The sequence below is a fragment of the Nelumbo lutea genome, chromosome 8, assembly GCF_056320005.1.
Source record: "Nelumbo lutea isolate HS-2025 chromosome 8, American lotus-T2T, whole genome shotgun sequence".
Classification (NCBI taxonomy): Eukaryota; Viridiplantae; Streptophyta; class Magnoliopsida; order Proteales; family Nelumbonaceae; genus Nelumbo; species Nelumbo lutea.
Window position 1 is genome coordinate 16,620,688 of NC_142691.1, and position 19,168 is coordinate 16,639,855.

Here is a 19,168-nt window from a genome sequence, read left to right on the forward strand (position 1 = left end):
CCATTTTCTTTGAGAACATCTCTAGAACAACGACATTTATGCCAAACACCTATTAAGACAATCTTTTAAGAGATAGGGTAGATTTCGTAAATTGGAAGGGTGTTGCCAAGGTTCAAAGTATTGGAATATGCCAAGTGTATCAGAAATGAAATTTTAAGAGGCTTATTGGGATACGCCTTGGATATGCATGTGTATGGAGAAAAACTAAAATATGCATAGATACACTTGAAAACAATACATATACTTCAATAAATCATAAAAATACATAAACAACACTAACTATAAGGCCTCAATAGGTGTATATACATTAAATTAATATATTTTAATGGTTTTATGAATAAATATATTACAATTAAATATAATTTCAATAAAAATCATATGCTTAACGATAATTTATAAATTATAATTCTTAAGTTTTAATGTTTTATGGGATGGGAAAACCCAACTCTCCTATGAAACCATAAAACTTGCATTGGCACAATTTCTATGTGAAAACATAATTAATAATTATTTATTATTTAAATAATTATTATTTATTATTCATTTCCAAAAATTATAAAAAATAAATAAACATTATATAGTATATTCAAAAAGTATTTATTAAACAAGAAATTTCAATTGCTTTGTGGATATGATAGATCATCCATAGAATTATAATATATTCAATCATTATGATCAAATGATAAAATATAATTAATTATTTACTTATTTTTTAATTATAAAAAAATAATTATTAAAGAAAAAAATTTAATTGGTCTGTGGATATGATAGATCATCCATAGGATTATAATATATTAAATTATTGTGATCAAATGATAAAATATAATTATTTGTTATTATTATTTTTTAAATATATATTTTAAAGAATAAATTTCAATTGCTCTATGGATATGATAGATAAATCCATAGATCTAAAAATATTTAGTGTTTATAGGTAGAGAAAGAATTACATTTTCAAATTTTTTTTGTTAACTTATATCTTCACCAAATATCTTCATGAAATTTCCATAAATCTATTGATAACACAAAAAAAATGTGATTTTGAATGTAAGAAATGTACATCATATCAACATAAATTTAAACATACAAAAAAAAATCATAAGATATTATAAAAAAATTAAAAAAATACCTATTTTTGGTATATATTTTCAAAATTTGAAAATTATTTTAAAAAATAATGATTCACACTTGTTTCTTGCAAATTTTTGCAAATCTAGCACTTTAGGAATGAAGTTTGGAGTTTTAGAGTCATTTGGGGGTGAAAGAAGGCTTATTTTGGGGGAAAAAAAGCTTGCTTTCCCCTTTTATTTTTTTAGTTATTGGCCGTATTTTTTTTGTCGATATGCTACTAATATACCCTGATACACCCCTGATACGCCCCCAATACGGGTCCAATACGCATGAAAAAGACGAAATGCCCAATTTTCATGTGTATCACGTATCTATTTTTCAAAGATACAATACGATATGCCCCATTTCGTAGGGATGGTTTCTAGTGTGTTTAGTTAAAGTTACATTCTTTGCTTGGAAATGTCTGGTCTTGAAAAATGTCAAAAAGGTTTTCATACCACTAGCAATGTCGTGTGGTTTTTTTTTATGATAATGATCGTGACAATAAATAATACGTTTTCAAAATTTGTACTATTTTTTATATTTTCATGAATACAAAAATTATTATTATTTGTTACATCTATTTTTGTTTCATATGATGAATATGCAATATTAGAGGTGTGCATAAATGTTATATTAAATTTTATTTGCATTTTGTATACTATTGTGTATTTTCATCTTTTTTTTTATTTTTATTCTTATTTAATTATGACATCAATGATTAACATATTTGACCCAAAAGATTGAATTGTTTACTTGCCATTGAACACGAAAACAATGTCATTTTTTGGGTTGGTTTCAAATTTGTATTTTATTGTTATCATCAATAAAAAACAATTATTCATAATTTTCCATTGTTATTTTCCTTTAATATAAAATGTTAGATATATGCCCAAATATTTTTTTTCACATAATTTCTATATTTTTTATGTTTTTATCTTTTTTAATTTTTATTATTTAATTATGACTACATGGGTTGATACATTTGACTTGAAAGGTTGAATTGTTTATCTACCTTCAAACATTTGACCTAAAAGGTTAAATTTTGTATTTTATTTCCATCATTAATAAAAAGTTAAAAACAATTATTGTTGATCATATTTAATTTTTAACATGAAATATAAAGTATTAAGAGATGTGACCAAATGTTTTATTTTTTCATTTTGTTGTATTTTTATTATTTAATTATGAGATCAATGGTTTACACACATGACACAATAGGTTGAACCATTGACCTAGCACCAGAAAAAATAAATAAAATTTTGATTGATTTTAAATTTTATATTTTATTTCCAACATCAATAAAAAATAAATGTTATTTGTCACATTTATTTTTCTTTAATATGATTAATATAAAATATATATAAGTGCATAAATATTTTTACGAACTTTTTATTAGTAAATAGTTTTTACAAAATGTATATATCATTACAGTGTTTTTGCGTTTTTATCTTTTTTATTTTTTATTTAATTATGATTCAAAGGGTTGACACATTTGACTCCAAATATTGAATTGTTGGCCAGCCACTATGAAAATGATTTTTATTTTTTGATTGGTTTTAATTTTATATTTGATTCCAATATTAATAAGAATAATTAACATTTAACACACTTATTTTTCTCTAATACGATTAATATAAAGCATTAGATATGTGCCTGACTTTTTTTACATTTTATTACTTAACTCTATTTTAAAAGATTTTATTTAATTATGGCATTATATGTATTGCCCCATTTTGACATAGATGATTGAATTGCTTATTCACCACTAGGATGGAAGAATTGAATAATGGTTCTGTTTTTTGTTAATTTTAAAAAACAATTACTTTATATCATTAAAAGTATTGAATATATATAACTAATATAATTTATTGGTGAAAAATAGCTTGAATATATTGAAGCATAAAAAAAGAATATCTTGATTATACGATTAGGAATTAATACCCTAAATTGATCAAGACTTTATGAGAGGAATTAAGTGATGCCTTTAAAGCTAACAAGTAGTGCATGACACATTAATTCACCCAACCACATGTGGATTTTAGTAAACTACTACATGCTATAATCTATATTTGCTTCTCACACCGACCTTGTAGCATGTTCCACCACGTATTGGGAACATATGCCATCAATAACAACACACTACACACACATGTATCAATGTGCTGTTCGGACATTTTGTGAGGAGTGCTATGTGAAGAATTGATTTGGTCCCTAGGTCTGTTAATGATACCTGAAAAATCTGAGGTCTGGTTTGACATCCAATATAATTATATTAGATTCAAATGAAATGTTTATGTAATCAGATCAGACTTGGGTTTAACTCCATCCAATCATATTAAAATCTAAATCCAATTATATCATAACACTTTTTAAATATATAATTTTATATAGTTATTTTTTAAATTATAAAAAACATATTTTCATATATTACCTTATATACTTATCTTGTCAATGATTATAACATCCTATTGATCTTTTTAGTATTATCTTGAGCTATAAATCTCTTGAGGTGTAAACCTAAGTATTGTTCATTAATTATAGTCTAATATTTATAATTTGTTCATTTAGTTATGGTTAATATGAAGCTTCTTTTTTTTTTTGACTCCACTGGAAAAGACAAGTTAAGCATGTTGGGGTGATAGTAGTATTAGGAGATTCCTGTCCACATCCATCATTAATTAATGGTAAAATTTATCAATCATCAATAGTAAATCCCAATAACAAGGAATTTATTCGCTCTTGTATCCTGAATATGGATTATCCACCACTATAAATATAGAGAAAGAAACTTTGTAAGTCCTCTTTCATTTAAGTCTTTATTTGAGTTTTTTTTTTCTTATTTCTTTTGTTAGTATTAAGGATGTGCATGGTCTTTTGTTAGTATTAAGCATAGTACTTATTTGAGGATGAATTTGCTTTCATCCTAATTATCATGCCTTATAAGTATATTTCTCTTGAGGCTCAGTTTGGAAGGAGCAAAATATGTACTGTACAAATATATATAAAATAATACAAAATGCAAGGTTTTGTGGTCTACATATTTGTATTTATACTCTTTCCAAATAGAGCCTGAAATTCACTCCAAATGCATGTTCTTGCTTTTTATTCTAAAAAACATGTTGCAAAAACTTACTTTGCCAAAGCCATTTTACAACACAAATTACAACGCAAAAGCTAAAATGTAAGCTTCTATTTTAGACTTATATACATAACACCTTAATATCAACAAAAACATATTCAATGTTAACAACAACGACAAAAAAAAATGATAGTACATTTGTATCATCATTTGTATCAACTATAATGTTCGTTGCTTGAATTTCACTTTGGATTGTCCACGCTTGGAGTTGCCGATAAATCTCAATGAGTCTATATCATTGTTTGCCGTGTCATGCATTACCATTTGATTGATCCGCCAAGTTTCATATTTATCTATTGTTTGGTTAAGAAATATTAAAAAATAAAAAATAGCTCTAATAATTTTGATAAAATGGTTTGACTATGATATTAAAAAAGGTACAGAGGGGATCAGTGATGAATCAGGTGGTATTCACCAAAATTTATGAGGTGCTCTGATTGGTCAAAGATCTTTTGACCTAAACTGGGACCTCATACGCAAATGGAGTAAAGCCTGAAAGGAAAATGTTCATTTGAATTCTCACTTTTTTTAATTGAAAAAGCAACTACTACAGTACTACATACCTTTTAGTCTATTATATTGACCATTAATAAAAATGGGAATGGTAATCGTCCCACTCATCATTCTAATTTTTATTTTCAAAATTACCCTCATTATTTATTATACCATTTATATGCTTTACTCTTGTAACTATGTTTATTAATTTATTTTCCTAAAAATCAACAATGAGGGGTAATTGTAGAGGTGTAAATCGGGCCATGTCACCCATGGCCCAACATGGTTTGGCATGATTTTGAGTCGGCCCTGCCTGACATAGCACAATCGAGCGGGCCATGCCGCCTGTAGCCCTTATGCTGGCATGGCCCAGCTTGCAACACGACGTAGTATGATCCATATGTATTTTATATATGATAATATAATATGTATATTATAATAATTATATTATGTATTAATATATATATATATATATAATATTTTATTATTGCATATATAAACAACTGTATACATCAAAATTCATATAAAAAAATTAAAATATTTTTTAATTTTTGTATATATTTTTTATTTTATGTTAAAATTTTCAATATTTTTTCAAAAATTTTAAAAAACATGACTTAGCCTAGCCTAAGGTACGACCTGTGGACTGGCATGGCACGGGCCAGTGCGGGCTCGAGACGTGGGCTGTGCCGAATCGATCCCCCCAAAATATCCTAGGGGAGGGAAGCACAACTTGACTCGTCCCGCGGGCTGACACATCACGTGCACTTTGCACGAGCCGCATGCGGGTTGTGCCATATTTTTCCAGCATGGCTCGATTTTACACCTCTAGGTGGTTAATTGGAAGATATGTAAATAGAAATAATGTAGCTTTTTAGATACTTGGAAATAATGGAGTTTCAAGTGTTTTTCTCTTCATTTTCGATCATATTCAATCCTTTTCATTTCATCTCAAAAAGTTTCAACAACAATATATGCCAAAATCATACTCAATATCATCTTTATCACAATTGCAAAGTTCTATTATCTATTTCACTCTTTTAAGTTATGAAAATGCAATAGGAGTTTTGATTTCACATCATGCTTTAGTTTAAAATTGTGTTTCTTTGATAATTATTTCCATTTAATTAATTTTAAGCAATTAGGGTTTTGGTTTATAAGTTTCAAGCACTTTTCATCTTTGGGTTTAAATCAATGTTTAATCTTGTGTCTTTAGCAGGCTTACATTTGCCCAAATCAAGTTTGTATTTGTAATTTTTAAGCATTTTTCTGGTGTTTTGTAATTTGTAAGTTTTCAAACACCTAATTCTCTTAACCATCAATGAAAGACACTGTAAAAATACCAAAACTTAGTGCTTGTTCTACATGAAGATCCAAGTTGTTTACTTTCAACATCCTACACTAGAAAGTTGAGGTCAAACCCCCCTATTGCTAGGTTCTTTAGTTGAACTGAACCTATGCCACACCATTCCAATTAGGATCAGTCATTGGATTTTAATTTATGGTTGGTTCCATAGTCCTCTAAGCCATTGTGCTAATTTTGTTATATAGAGTTTTTTGCGTACTTATATACACAGATTACATTATATGTCTAATGGAATCCTTAATCATGTTTTAAGTCAGCTTTGTTTTCTTTAACATTACCACTCACACTCAATTAGGATGAAGTAATTGAAATATGATTTTATTTTAGGACAATCAAATAGATTAGCACTAACACAATTGAAGAATCAAACAAGTGGCCACACCTAACTTGGATAAGATCTATATCTGGTTGTGGTATCATTCATTGGATCAAATATCCTGTGCATTGCACGTACCATTCTACTAGTTCTTATGAAAAAAGAGAAATGAGAAAGTATTTAAGGGCCTTCATACAAGGCCACGATTTTTTGCCCATAAAGTCCATTTCTTTATACAAGAATACATTGAACTAATTTTACCCTTATCGTTAACTTCCATTAAAATCCGTACATATGTAACATTGTATGACTTATAATTTTTTTTAAAACTCAATATTACCCTTCACCTAAAACCAAAGCTTGCCTAAAAGTAGGGTTCCAAAGCTCATATGAGGGGTTGAGTTAACCTTTGTTACTGATGGATTTAATTTAAAAATGAGTGGTTCTCATGTTTGAAGTCTCAATTGATGGATCTTGTTGAGGTATTGAGGAATGAGCGAGTCTTTACAATTGATACAGAACAGCATAGCCCACATTCCTTTCTATGTATAATCTTCGATGCTATTGCCTTTTTTGGTACACACTATATGAACCACTACATCTCGTGCGACCCTTAACTTTGAATGGATTTCCATTCAAAGCTTGCCTTTAAATGGTGCACAAACGTCGAATGTTGCAATGGTCGCTGACGTACTACATCCATGTTTGGTTTTTCTTCATTCTATACATCTCCTTCACCTCCTCTCACAATGTTCAACCCAAATAAGATTATTACTAGCAGAGGGGCCCCTGTTTTGTAGGGTTGGATTGGAATTATAACATTGCTATTTGCTACACCACAAAAGGCAATGGTTTCTTAATAAGAAACTTGCAATTATAAGTACTCAAGCCTTGAAACTCATATAAAGAGATCATTATGTGCTTGTTTTTTAAATTTTTCTTTAGCAAAGCATCTCATATAAAAGAACATGATTATATAGTGATAGTTTTGAGTTCTACTTCATAATTGTCATTTGTTTCACATCGAGAATTCCCAATTGACCTTGACAATAGGACTGTTCGGCATGAGAACCGTCCAGACAATAGGTTCTGCTTTACCCAAACCCAGTCCCTACCAAAAAATCATTGAATCGATCAACAACCCATAGACCTGGGCGTTCGAACGTTGACCTGTTCAACGGTTTTTTGGCCATTTTTATTTTTATTATTTTTAATTTTTGTTGTTAGAATGGGTCATCTATTCGAACCGGATGGTCGAACCGTCGACCTGGAAATCGGTGACCATAATGGTTTTGTTTTCGGATCATTTTTTTGTAGATGCCAATAATTAGGTGAAAGAACTTTGTAGTTATAGTCATAGGGAGGGTGAACATTGCAAGGGATTCCAAAACCTTGAAAGATAAATCCAAAGTGACCTTAAACAAAGAAAAAAAATGGTGGTAAATCCACCAAACTAGAAAAACCAAGGAAAAAAAATCAGAAAATCGAGTCTAAAGTTTTGGTTTGAGATGGAGCTAAACATACGTACACGTCAAAGAAAGATGCAAAGCAGATTGTCTTGTAAGAAAAAAAAACATTGCACAAAAAAAAACCAAAGAAAAAACAAAAAGGAAGAAATAAAATGGTGGTAAACCCTAGACCGTTTTGGAGGATCTTGAAGAAGAAGACCAAATGCAAAAAAAAAAAAAAAAGTAGAAATGAAAAAAAAAGGAACATATCACACACGCTTGAATAAAGCCCATAGTAGAAGAAAGATTTGAATAGTGAAAATCCAAAAGCATAAAAAAAAACATGGTTTTCGAACTGTCATTGACCCGAATGGACAAACATTTATGCCTGAGAACTGTCCAAGCAATCGGTTCCATTTTACCCCAATCCCAGTCCTTGGCAAAAAACCATTGAATTGGTCAATGACCCATTGACCCGGGTGATCGAACCGTTGACCCGTTAACCCATTCAATGGTTTTTGGCCATTTTTTATTTTTTTTAATTGGGAACCATCCAATCAATCGATTCCGTTTTATCCCAATTTCGATTCTTGGCCAAAAATAGTTGAATTGGTCAACGACTCATTGACTCAAATGGTTGACCCGTTCAATGATTTTTTGCCGTGTTTATATATTTTTGTAATTTTTATTGTCAAAATGGGCCGCTTGTTCGAATCGGACGATCGAACTATCGACCCGAAAATCAGTGGCTAGAACGATTCCGTTTTCAGGTCATATGAGTCACACACTCGAATGACATAACACGTATGATACTGCTTAATGGACCTCACATACTCAATTTTTTGCTTGTAATTTTTGTTGTCAGAACAGGTTGCCTGTTTGAACCAGATGGTCGAACTATTGACCCGAAAACCAGTGGTAGATAAGATTCCTTATGTTTTATTTCTTGTAATTTGAGAATTTTCAATGAAGAATCTTAAAACCACCCCTTTCTACATAAATTGCATCCCAAGTATGTCGTGTGTAGGTAGTTAACAGTAATCATACTCAGGCCGCCTGTATTTTCTAGTCAACTAGTTTATTGCTTCTCTTCTTCTTGCCCGATTGTTTTTGCTTTTTGTTATGTTCTTCTTTAACTAGCCATAAAAGTTTCGAAAGAATGACCAGATACAGGTAGGGCTTATTTGGGAAATCTTGAATGAAAGAAGGAAAATCTACAACTGTCGAATACAAGGCACTACCCCACCACTACAACTCCTCTCCTATCGCAATCTCTCTCTCTCTCTCTCTCTATTTATCTATCCCTCCCACTCTCCCTCCCTCCCTCTATCTTCCTTATCTCGTCCTTTGCTTCTTTGCATCAATGCCACCACCACTACAACTCCTAACAACAACAACATCTTTTCCCACTCTCTCAATCTCCCCTCTTTCTTTCTCTCAGCTGATTTGAAGCACAAGGTTCCGACAATCTTAGGCATGGAAATGGAGAGCTTCGGAGGATCTGAAGCACATCCTTTGGAAAATAGGCTGGACTCGTCTCACCTTTGCTATTGTGGTTTTCAGCCCCTTGTTGGTAATGGTGGTGGTGGTGGTGCTGCCTTCACCGGTGGGGTAGGTGGAACCAAAGGAAGCAAAATTGCCTTAAGTTTCATTGTGGTTGTTGTTGGGATTTTGCTCTCTACATAATAACAATGAAGCTGATGAGGAAGGTCTCAGCAGGGGATTTGCATATGGTGCTGTAGTCGTAGTAGAGGAGAATGGTGAGAGATCAGAGGTGGAGGGGGTTGTTGTCGTTGCCACTCGAGAAACCATATATGAATACTAATTGACAACCTTCTCAAAACTAGGAATGGCAACGGGGCGGGTTCAGGATGGGGATCATATTCCTTGTCCTCAACCCCGATTATAAAAGTAACCTCTGTCCCCGATCCCCGCCGGGGATAAAATTTGTCCTCCATCCCTGATCCCCAACGGGAATGGGTTCCCCGTGGGGACTTGAATCCCATAATTTTTTAGGTAATAGTATTTATTTGAAAAATAAATAAAAAATTTAAATTATTAATAATTTTTTAAATATGTTTTGATATATATATATATAATATAATAATATATATACATAATCGGGGGCGGGGCAGGGCGGGGACCTCAATCCCTAACTAGGGGCTTCTCTGTAAATTACTAAAGTTTAACTTAATGAAATAGAATTAAGGGAGTAAGAGAAGGTATTATGTTAGAAAATCTATCTCTGAACCCAAGTTGCCGCCACCTTCTTCTTCTTCTTCTCTCCTCTTGGACTATGATTTCTACAACTTTCTTTTGAATTTTTGCAACTTTCTAAACAATTATTTCTTCTCAAAATGTTGTTTTTCTTCTTGGTATCAGAGCAGTCTCGTTTTTCCCTTTTTTTTCCCATACACAGTGTGTATGGAGAACTGAATCGTATGAATAGTTAAAGAAACCTATTTCAACCCAGTTATTAGTGGTTTCTAGAGAAAAGGGGTCTGGTTTTGTCGTCCTCTTGACAGATTCAAGTGGACTGCCCAAAACCCTAATTTTTTGGAGAAATCCGATTATGGGCCCCATAGGGAGTTTGACCTGGGTGCTCAGTAACTGAAGGCCTTCTCATTCTTCTTCTTGAAGATCGAATCAAGTGGGTTGGTGTTTTGTGAAGTCTACAAGGAGAGGTTGAGTTTTCTCTGTTTATCCTGGCTTTCGGGTGTGACGCAGGTTATTGGTACGGCTGCATAGAGGTTGACTCACAAAACAATTTTTGTTCTATCTTCATTTGTTGTTATTCGAAGTTGTTTGAAGTCATTTTTTTGAAGTATTTAAGAAGATAAACTCCTCAGACTTTGAAAACAAGCATGCTGCTGAATTCAGACAAGTTCCGGGAGCCTCTGTAGACTCTCTACTGGTTCTGACTACAATCAAGCTGGATGGAACTAATTATCTGGCTTGGTCACAATCAGTAAAAATTCATATTTGTAGTAGAGGCAAATGGGGTTTTATCTTCGGGAACAAAAAGACTCATCCAGAAGATGATCCATCATATGAAAAAATGGATACAATAAAATTATATTGTTATTGGATGGCTTGTGAAATCAATGCAACCACAGATTAGTCAACACTATTTGTGGATGAATTCAGCAAAAGAAATTTGGGATAGTATTGTTGAAACATATTCCAAAAAATTAAACGTGGCCAATGTTTACAAGTTGAGAAATGATGTGAAGAATTTGAGATAGGGGGAGAAACCATTAATATCAACACTGAAGTCTTTATAGCAAGAAATCAATTTGATAGAACCTATAGCCTGAGACACCTCTAAGGATGCTGAGACCTACAGAAAACTGGCTAAGAGAAACAGGGTGTTTGAGTTCTTGACAGGGCTAAATCCAGAGTATGACATTACAAAGCAAAATATTTTATCCAATGATAGTGGCTCACTGTCTCAAGCATATGCCTTGGTAAGTAGTGAATAAAGCAGAAAACTTGTCCAGGTCCAAGGGACTAGTCTAAATGATCACTTTGCTAATACGGGAGTGAAACCCAAGGGGGTTGCAGGTACTCCAAGTAGCTCAGAGAAGAAAGAGATTATTTGTGAGTACTGTAAATAGCCAAAACACACTAAAGACAAGTATTGGAAATTGCATCCTGAGCTCTTACCACTTCGGTTTCAGAAGAAGTCTGATAAAATAAAGGCAAGGAGTGCCAATGTTGTTGTTGATCCAGATAGTGACAGATACCAAACTGAAGAGATGGTGGCTAGTGAGCAGTTAACAGCTATGAAGGCAGAGTATGAAGAGTTTGGGAGGATGATCAGTCACCTAGAGGGTGTGACCACTCCTTCCAACCCTCCAGGAAATTTAACATCTTCTGCATTTGCTCATTCAGGTATACGGGCTTCTGCCAATCATGCAACCATTTCAGGTAATTGTAGGATCCCTTGGATTATTGATTCTGGTGCTTCTGATCATATGACCAGCCTTTCTACTTTGTTTGTTTCATATGATTTACTTCCTAGACGTGACAAAATCACCCTAGCCAATGGCTCTATTGCCCCTATCTCCAGCAAGGGAACCATCAAGGCTACAGATTTCTTGGTTCTTCCTTCTGCTCTTCATGTACCCATACTAAATTCAAACTTGTTATATATAAGTAGCCTAACTAAATCATTAAACTGTTGTGTAACCTTCTTCCCTTCCTACTGTATTTTTCAGGATCTGGAGTCTCAAAAGGTGTTTGGGAGTGGCTGTGATGCGAATGGAATATATCTGCTGGATACTCCTGGATAGTGCCATGAACAACCTGGAAAAGCTGCTTTTGGGTCTACATCTACAGAGTCTATTAGTCGAGTCATGTTATGTCATTTTTGTTTGGGTCATCTTTCTTTTTCTGCATTAAGACATTTATTTTCAAAACTATTTAAGGGAATTAGTTTGTCTAGTCTTCATTGTGAGTCTTGTGAACTGTCAAAACATTGTAGAAACAATATCCTTTGAGTAATAAAAGATCTTCTTCTCCTTTTAATATTGTGCACTCTGATGTATTGGGGCCTTACCACTTACCTTCTATGGGTGGCAACAAATGTTTTATCTTATTTATTGATGACTTTTCTCGATTCGCTTAGATGTTTTTGATGAAGTCCCATGATGAAGTTCCAAGACTTGTGAGGCAATTCCATGAATTTTTTATAACCCAGTTTGATACCATAATTAAAGAATTAAAATTTTTAGATTTGACAATGCAAAAGAATATTTTGAGAAAAACCTGACCTGTTATCTCACTGATTTAGGGGTTATTCATCAAAGCTCCTATGTTAGGACCCCAGAACAGAATGGAATTGCTAAAAGAAAAAATAGACATATTATTAAAGTTACAAGAAGTATTCTATTTGCCTCACATGTCCCTACGAACTTTTGGGGTGATGTTGTTCTCACTACTACCTACCTTATAAACTGTATACCATCCAGGGTTTTAGGGTTTAAGTCTCCTTTCAGTCTTTGGCTAAACTTGTTATGTATATATCCCAAGTGTCCAGAGACATCAATTTGAACAAAAAGCACACAAGTGTATCTTCCTTGGTTATTCCCCCACATAGAAGGGTTACTGTTGTTTTGATCTAAAGACTGACACTCGGTATGTCTCAATGGATTTCACCTTTGATGAGCTTTCTTCCTTTTAGGTTCTTCTCTGAAGGGACATTGTCTAGAGGGGGAGGATTTGTCATAGGAGTTTGTTTTTCCTCTTCCTATCCTAGTTGAGTCTTTTGCTGAGTCTCTTCCTCCTTCAAATGAGTTAAAGGAGGATCAATCACTTCACTTTCATTCCAGTGTTCCTATTCATCATCCTTTACCTCATCGTCCTCTTTTTAATCCCAGGTTGTACCAACGACAAAGAAAAAAACATGATCAGATTATTTCCCCTCCAACACATGAGCCTTATGCACTTCCAGTTACAGATGAGACAACATGTAGTGTTACAGCCCCTTTGGAGCCATCCTTCCTAGACCTTGATATCCCCATTGCTATTAGGAAAGGAAAAATGAAGTGTACTGCACATTGCATTTCCAAACACTTTTCTTATAGTTTGCTCTCTCTTTCATATTTTGCCTACATTTATTCTATTGCTTCTAACCCAATTCCCAGGTCTGTGTTAAAAGCTCTTACTATTCCATAATGGAGGGATGCTAATGAGAACAGAAATTGATGCCCTGCACAAGAATGACACTTAGGAAGTGGTTGATTTGCTTGAAGGGAATGATCCGGTAGGCTGTATGTGGGTTTTTACTATGAAATATCATGCCGATGACACCATTGAAAGGTGGATAAGTTAGTTGCAAAAGGTTGTACACAGACATATGGGATTGATTATCTGGAGACCTTTGCCCTTGTTGTCAAGATGACTTATGTGAGAGTTCTACTATCTTTGGCTACACACTCAGACTGGCCACCTTATCAATCGGATGTAAATAATGCATTTCTGAATGGAGAGTTACATGAGGAGGTCTATATGTCTCTTCCTCTAGGGATGTATGAAACAGATATGAAAGGAAAGATATGCAGACTGAACAAATCTCTTTATGGACTCAAATAGTCCCCTAAAGCTTGGTTTGAAAGGTTTAGGACTGCCCTTATTAGCTTTGGCTATGTATAGACATAGTCTGATCATACCCTCTTTGTAAAGAGGAGATGATCCTTGGTCGTTTATTTGATTGTGTATGTTGATGATATTGTTGTGATTGGTAATGATGTCTCAGAGATTAATGATCTCAAATCTTTCCTTCATACAGAGTTTGAGATAAAAAATATGGGAGAATTAAGATACTTTATTGGCATAAAAGTTGCTAGATCCAAGGATGTGATCCTTATCTCTCAAAGAAAGCATGTTCTTGATTTGCTCTCTGAAACAGGAAAGCTGGGTGCTAGACTAGTTGCTACTCCTATCGATATGAGCCATAAACTCTTTGCTTCAGATGGAATATTGTTAGAAGATAAGGGAGTCTTCGAGAGACTACTTGGAAAACTTCTTTATCTATGCATGACTCGGTCAGACATTGCATATGCTGTCAGTTGCATTGGTGGCAGATAATATTGTCTCTTGGAGAAGAAGAAACAATCAGTTATTGCTCGATCTTCAGCCGAAGTAGAATACAGAGCCATGGTTCATGGAGTTTTTGAAATATTTGTGGCTTAGATCCTTGATGGAGGAACTAACTATTGAGCACGATAAGCCAATGATGTTATACTATGATAATTAAGCCGCCGTCAACATTGCTCACAACCCAGTGCAACATGGCAGGACTAAGAATATTGAAGTTGACAAACTCTTCATTCGAGAAAGAGTGGCTTTTGGAGAAGTGTGTCTATCTTTCATCACCTCTAAAGGATAGTTAGTTGATTTTCTCACCAAGGGCATTCCCAAGGCTAAACTTCAGCATGATATTGGCAAGTTTGGCATGATTGACATCTATGCTCAGTCTGAGGGGGAGTGTAGAGAAGATGAGATGAATGACTCATAGGCTATTTATCATTTTTATCTTTTATGTTCTTTGTTGTAATGGGCCTTAATCTAGGCTTTATTCTTTCTTATGTTATGTCTTTTTAATTTCTGCCCAATTAGGGGCTTTTCTATAAATTACTAAAATTTAACTTAAAGAAATAGAATTAAGGGAGTAAGAGAAGGGATTATATTAGAAAATCTCTCTCTAAACCCAAGTTGTTGTCACCTTCTTCTTCTTCTTCTCTCCTCTTAAACTTTGATTTCCGCTATTTTCTTTTGAATTTTTGCAACTTTCTAAACAATTATTTCTTCTCAAAAGGTTGTTTTTCTTCTCCATCTCTACTTGAAATCTTTAAGATGTAACCTTATAGACCCATCTTGATCCCTAATTCACAGCCATCAACGGGAAAGGAAGATGCACTATAGGACACACACACACACAAAGAGAGAGAGAGAGAGAGAGAGAGAATCTTACATGGACAAAAGAGGCAGGGAGAGTTTATGTTGTGTTTTGTATATGTTATTAACTCATTATGTCCATGTGTTATATTTAAGTACCTGTTTGTTTATTGGATTTTGAGAAGGGAGAAAGTTGGTTAATGGGATTTTGGTTTTCATTAACCAAGATACTATTTGTTTTCTTTTTTCAATTATTATATGGATTAATGAAAAATTTATTTTCCTTGTATACTTATTAGTTACCTAGGTAAGTTAATTTTCCCATCTAGGGGTAAATTGGTAACACTTTGATGAGACAATATTGCTCGTATAATGACTTTTTTATGGTTAAAATGATGAGACATGTTAATTTTTTTAAAACAAATAAATGAACTTAATTTATATAATAGCCCTGCCAAGTTAATATGAGCATCCATGCATCATTCCGGATCCGGTGCGTTTGGATTCAAAGAGATTCCATTAAAATTTTGACACGTCCGTTCAACTAGCCATGACCTGCAACTGATTGAAACTTTATGATTGTTAATAATGTTTCTAAATAAAAAAACAAATGGATTATTAGTAATTGGCGAGGTTGTGTTCGGCTATGGCGACGGAGGGTGAGAGAGAGTGGCGTGACTCGTTCAGGTCCTCACCCAAGGGGGAAGGGGATTGCCCCACCTTGATATCCTCGATCATCTTCGCCACCTCCGACATCATCAGCCTCTTCTCCGCTTTCTCTGCCACGCATGCCACCCCTATGTACAACATCGCCATCATCTCCTCTTCTATGTTCTTGTACTTCAGAAGCTCCGGGTCAAACACCTCCGCCGTCCACTCATCCCTCACCACCAACTTTACCCACTTGGGAAGATCCACTCCCAGCTCCTCCACCCCCGTGGTCGAATTGGGGAGCGATACTGCAATGAGAGCCTCCCTATCAACACCTCCGACAGTAAAACCCCAAAATTGTACATGTTTGCCTTCTGAGACAGCCTCTTCGTCTCCCCTGCTCCGACGTGCTATACCCTCCCAATCTCACCATGGCGTGGACTGGGCTCAGAAGTAGAGCCAACCTGAAATCAAAGATGCAACCTATGCCATTCTTGTCGAGGAGGATGCCATGCGCGTCGGTCTGAGAGTGAAACTGAAGGAGCGCGTCCGTGCCATTGGGGGGCAGAGCACCACTGGAAGCAGACAACAAGTGCGGGAGAGAGACAACAGAGAAGATGAAGGCGAAGGCATGAGCCTGCATTTTGGGCAATGGGCACTCGCCTTGCCAAATTTTTTGCTTTGATTTTGAATCAGGATTCAGGAGAGAAGCAGGAAGACCACTCCGACCACGACGAGTTGTACTTTGTCACAGAAACCCCTCTCCCTCTATCTCCCTCCCTCTATCAGCGATTTCCGTCTATTTTTGTAGGGCTTTCCTCTCCCAAGCTCCGGCCGTTGTCGACAGACCGAGAGAGAAATTAGACTTTTGGCACACAACATGCTCTTTTGCAACATCGAAGGCATCACAAATGGTTTCCATCTGTGTCTTGAGGTCGAGAAATTTGTGGAGAAGTTGATTTCAGTGTAGAGTTTCTCAGGAACATATTCCCCAAGATCGAATGGAAGGTTCTTGTCGATGCCGCTCGATCCATGGGCTACTCTCAACTTCCCGACGAGGTCGATTCATTCATGCTTGACTCTGACGACTTCCTGAAAAAATTCCATCACGCCCTACTCGCTTCACCTTCTAATCTGCCCGGAGGCCGGTCGACACTTCCCGGTCAAAACTGAAAAGCCGTGTCAAAACTTAAACAATCATTCATTTTTGGCAGCCATTAATTTTATATTTATAAATATTGTTAACAGTTATAAAGTTTCGATCGGTTGCAGATGGACAGTTAGCATATATTGATCCCATTGGCAATACCATTAATTCTTACGTAATCGAGCATTTATCAAAGTTAACTCTAATTTAATACCCTATTCACAGTGGAATTGGTCAGAAAAAGTGGGGGGCAATCTCAATCTTAAATTATAAATAGCTTTGTTTAGGAAGAAAGAGCTAATTTTTTATTTTTATTTTTCCATAATCACATTACAAGGAGTTCATACACACTAACATTTGACCGCAAGAAACCACAAGCTCTTAAGAAAATATCATTCACTTGTTTGCTATCTACAAACACTGGGATTCAAACTTTTTCAAGAAGATTAAACCATTGCAAAATATCATTCTTAAAAAAACATCATTCACAATTGATCAAGCATAAAGCCTGGAGTGAAAAAATCTACATAAATTATAAGAAAATCTACATTGGTACTTCAAGAATTACGAGAAATACATTAATGGCCCTCGTCTTCATCGAATTTGATCGTTAATTAGAGGTTGTTCACGTTATCAAAAAAGAACTAAAGAGAGTTCAATTCTCTTTTTTTTTTTTATAAATTTATTTTTATAATTTATCTCTATATTTTATGTTAATTAAATATACAAAATTTATAAGGTAAATTTCTTAAACTACCCATTATGCTTTAGTTAATTGACTAAATGTACCCTTACTGTTTGAAAATTGACTAACGCTATCCTTATTGTTTTTTACAATTGACTAACTCTACCCTTACCGTTAAGGTTTGTTAACTTTCTGTTACATGCGATATAATATGACTAATATATTTATCAAAAATTTCAAAAATACCCTTCCCACCTCCATTCCTAAAATACCATATTCATAAAATACCATCCTAAAACCTTTCCGTTGTGGACAGACGATAGATACAGTGGTTTGAGTATGAGTTTCGCTAGAAACCAGTAGACGAGTAGACGAATGGAGATTGATCAAGTTGTTAATCTCCATCTGTGGGTAATGTTTAAATCGAAATTTTACCAAAAAACTCATTAATTGTTGGGGAGAGAGATAACTGAACAGTTGATCCGTAACGGAAGATGATGAATAGTTGATCCGCCGACATCCGAGCCCTTCGTAGATGAATAGTTGATATGAGATGGAAGACGATGAACTGAAAACGATAGCATCATCTCAGCATCGAAGAGCAGCGGCGAATCTCAACAACGAATCTCAGGCATCAAAGAGATCACCCTCACCTCCGAGCCCTTCACAGATCCCTGCCATATCTAGCACCACGCGCGCGACACTTGTCTTCAGTGATGGTTTTCTGCTCGGATCACTTCCACGACTTCAGCTACGGGTTGGTTTTCCACTCGTCTTCAGTGACATGTTACCGGTGGCTATCAGAAGTGGCCGCTCGTCATCCGTGCTTTACCCTTATCAGAGCTCGTCTCCCGTGCTCTACACATGTAACAACACCGAAAACATGCTCACCAAAGTTACTATAGTTGCCAAACAGAGCCCTGAGCCCCACCAAGGACTCTGGGTCTCCGTCAGATGCAACTACAGTGAAATTCCTTGGTTATAGTGTTTTACCCTCTACCCTTGTCGCCAATTTAGTCTCACAGACGACGAGAAAATCTTGGAAGACCATTATTGCAATCGATGGGGATTGTGTTTAGCAATACTAGATGTAGCTACTGTGAAAAGCCCCGGATGCAGCTCTAGTTGAGCGTTTTATCACAATCGATGGGGATTGTGTTTAGCAATACTAGATGTAGCTACTGTGAAAAGCCCCCGATGCAGCTCTAGTTGAGCGTTTTATCACAATCGATGGGGATTGTATGTTTAGCAATGCTAGATGTAGCTACCGTGAAAAGCCCCGGATGCAGGTGCAGTGGAGCGTCTTATCGCAATCGACAGGGATTATGTGTTTAGCAATGCTAGATGTAGCTACTGTGAAAAGCCCCAGATGCAGCTATAGTCGAGCGTTTTGTCGCAATTGACGGG

At 34.9% G+C, this 19,168-nt stretch overlaps 1 long non-coding RNA gene across 1 annotated transcript; it reads right to left on the bottom strand.

Moving 5' to 3' along the window:
* Positions 1-15,776: 15,776 nt before the first annotated feature.
* Positions 15,777-19,109, bottom strand: LOC148843018 (uncharacterized). The gene is made up of 2 exons (XR_016103369.1): positions 18,232-19,109; positions 15,777-17,098 (listed from the first exon to the last, which is right to left on the bottom strand). It is a non-coding gene; the product is annotated as an uncharacterized LOC148843018 (long non-coding RNA).
* Between the last annotated feature and the right edge of the window lie 59 nt (positions 19,110-19,168).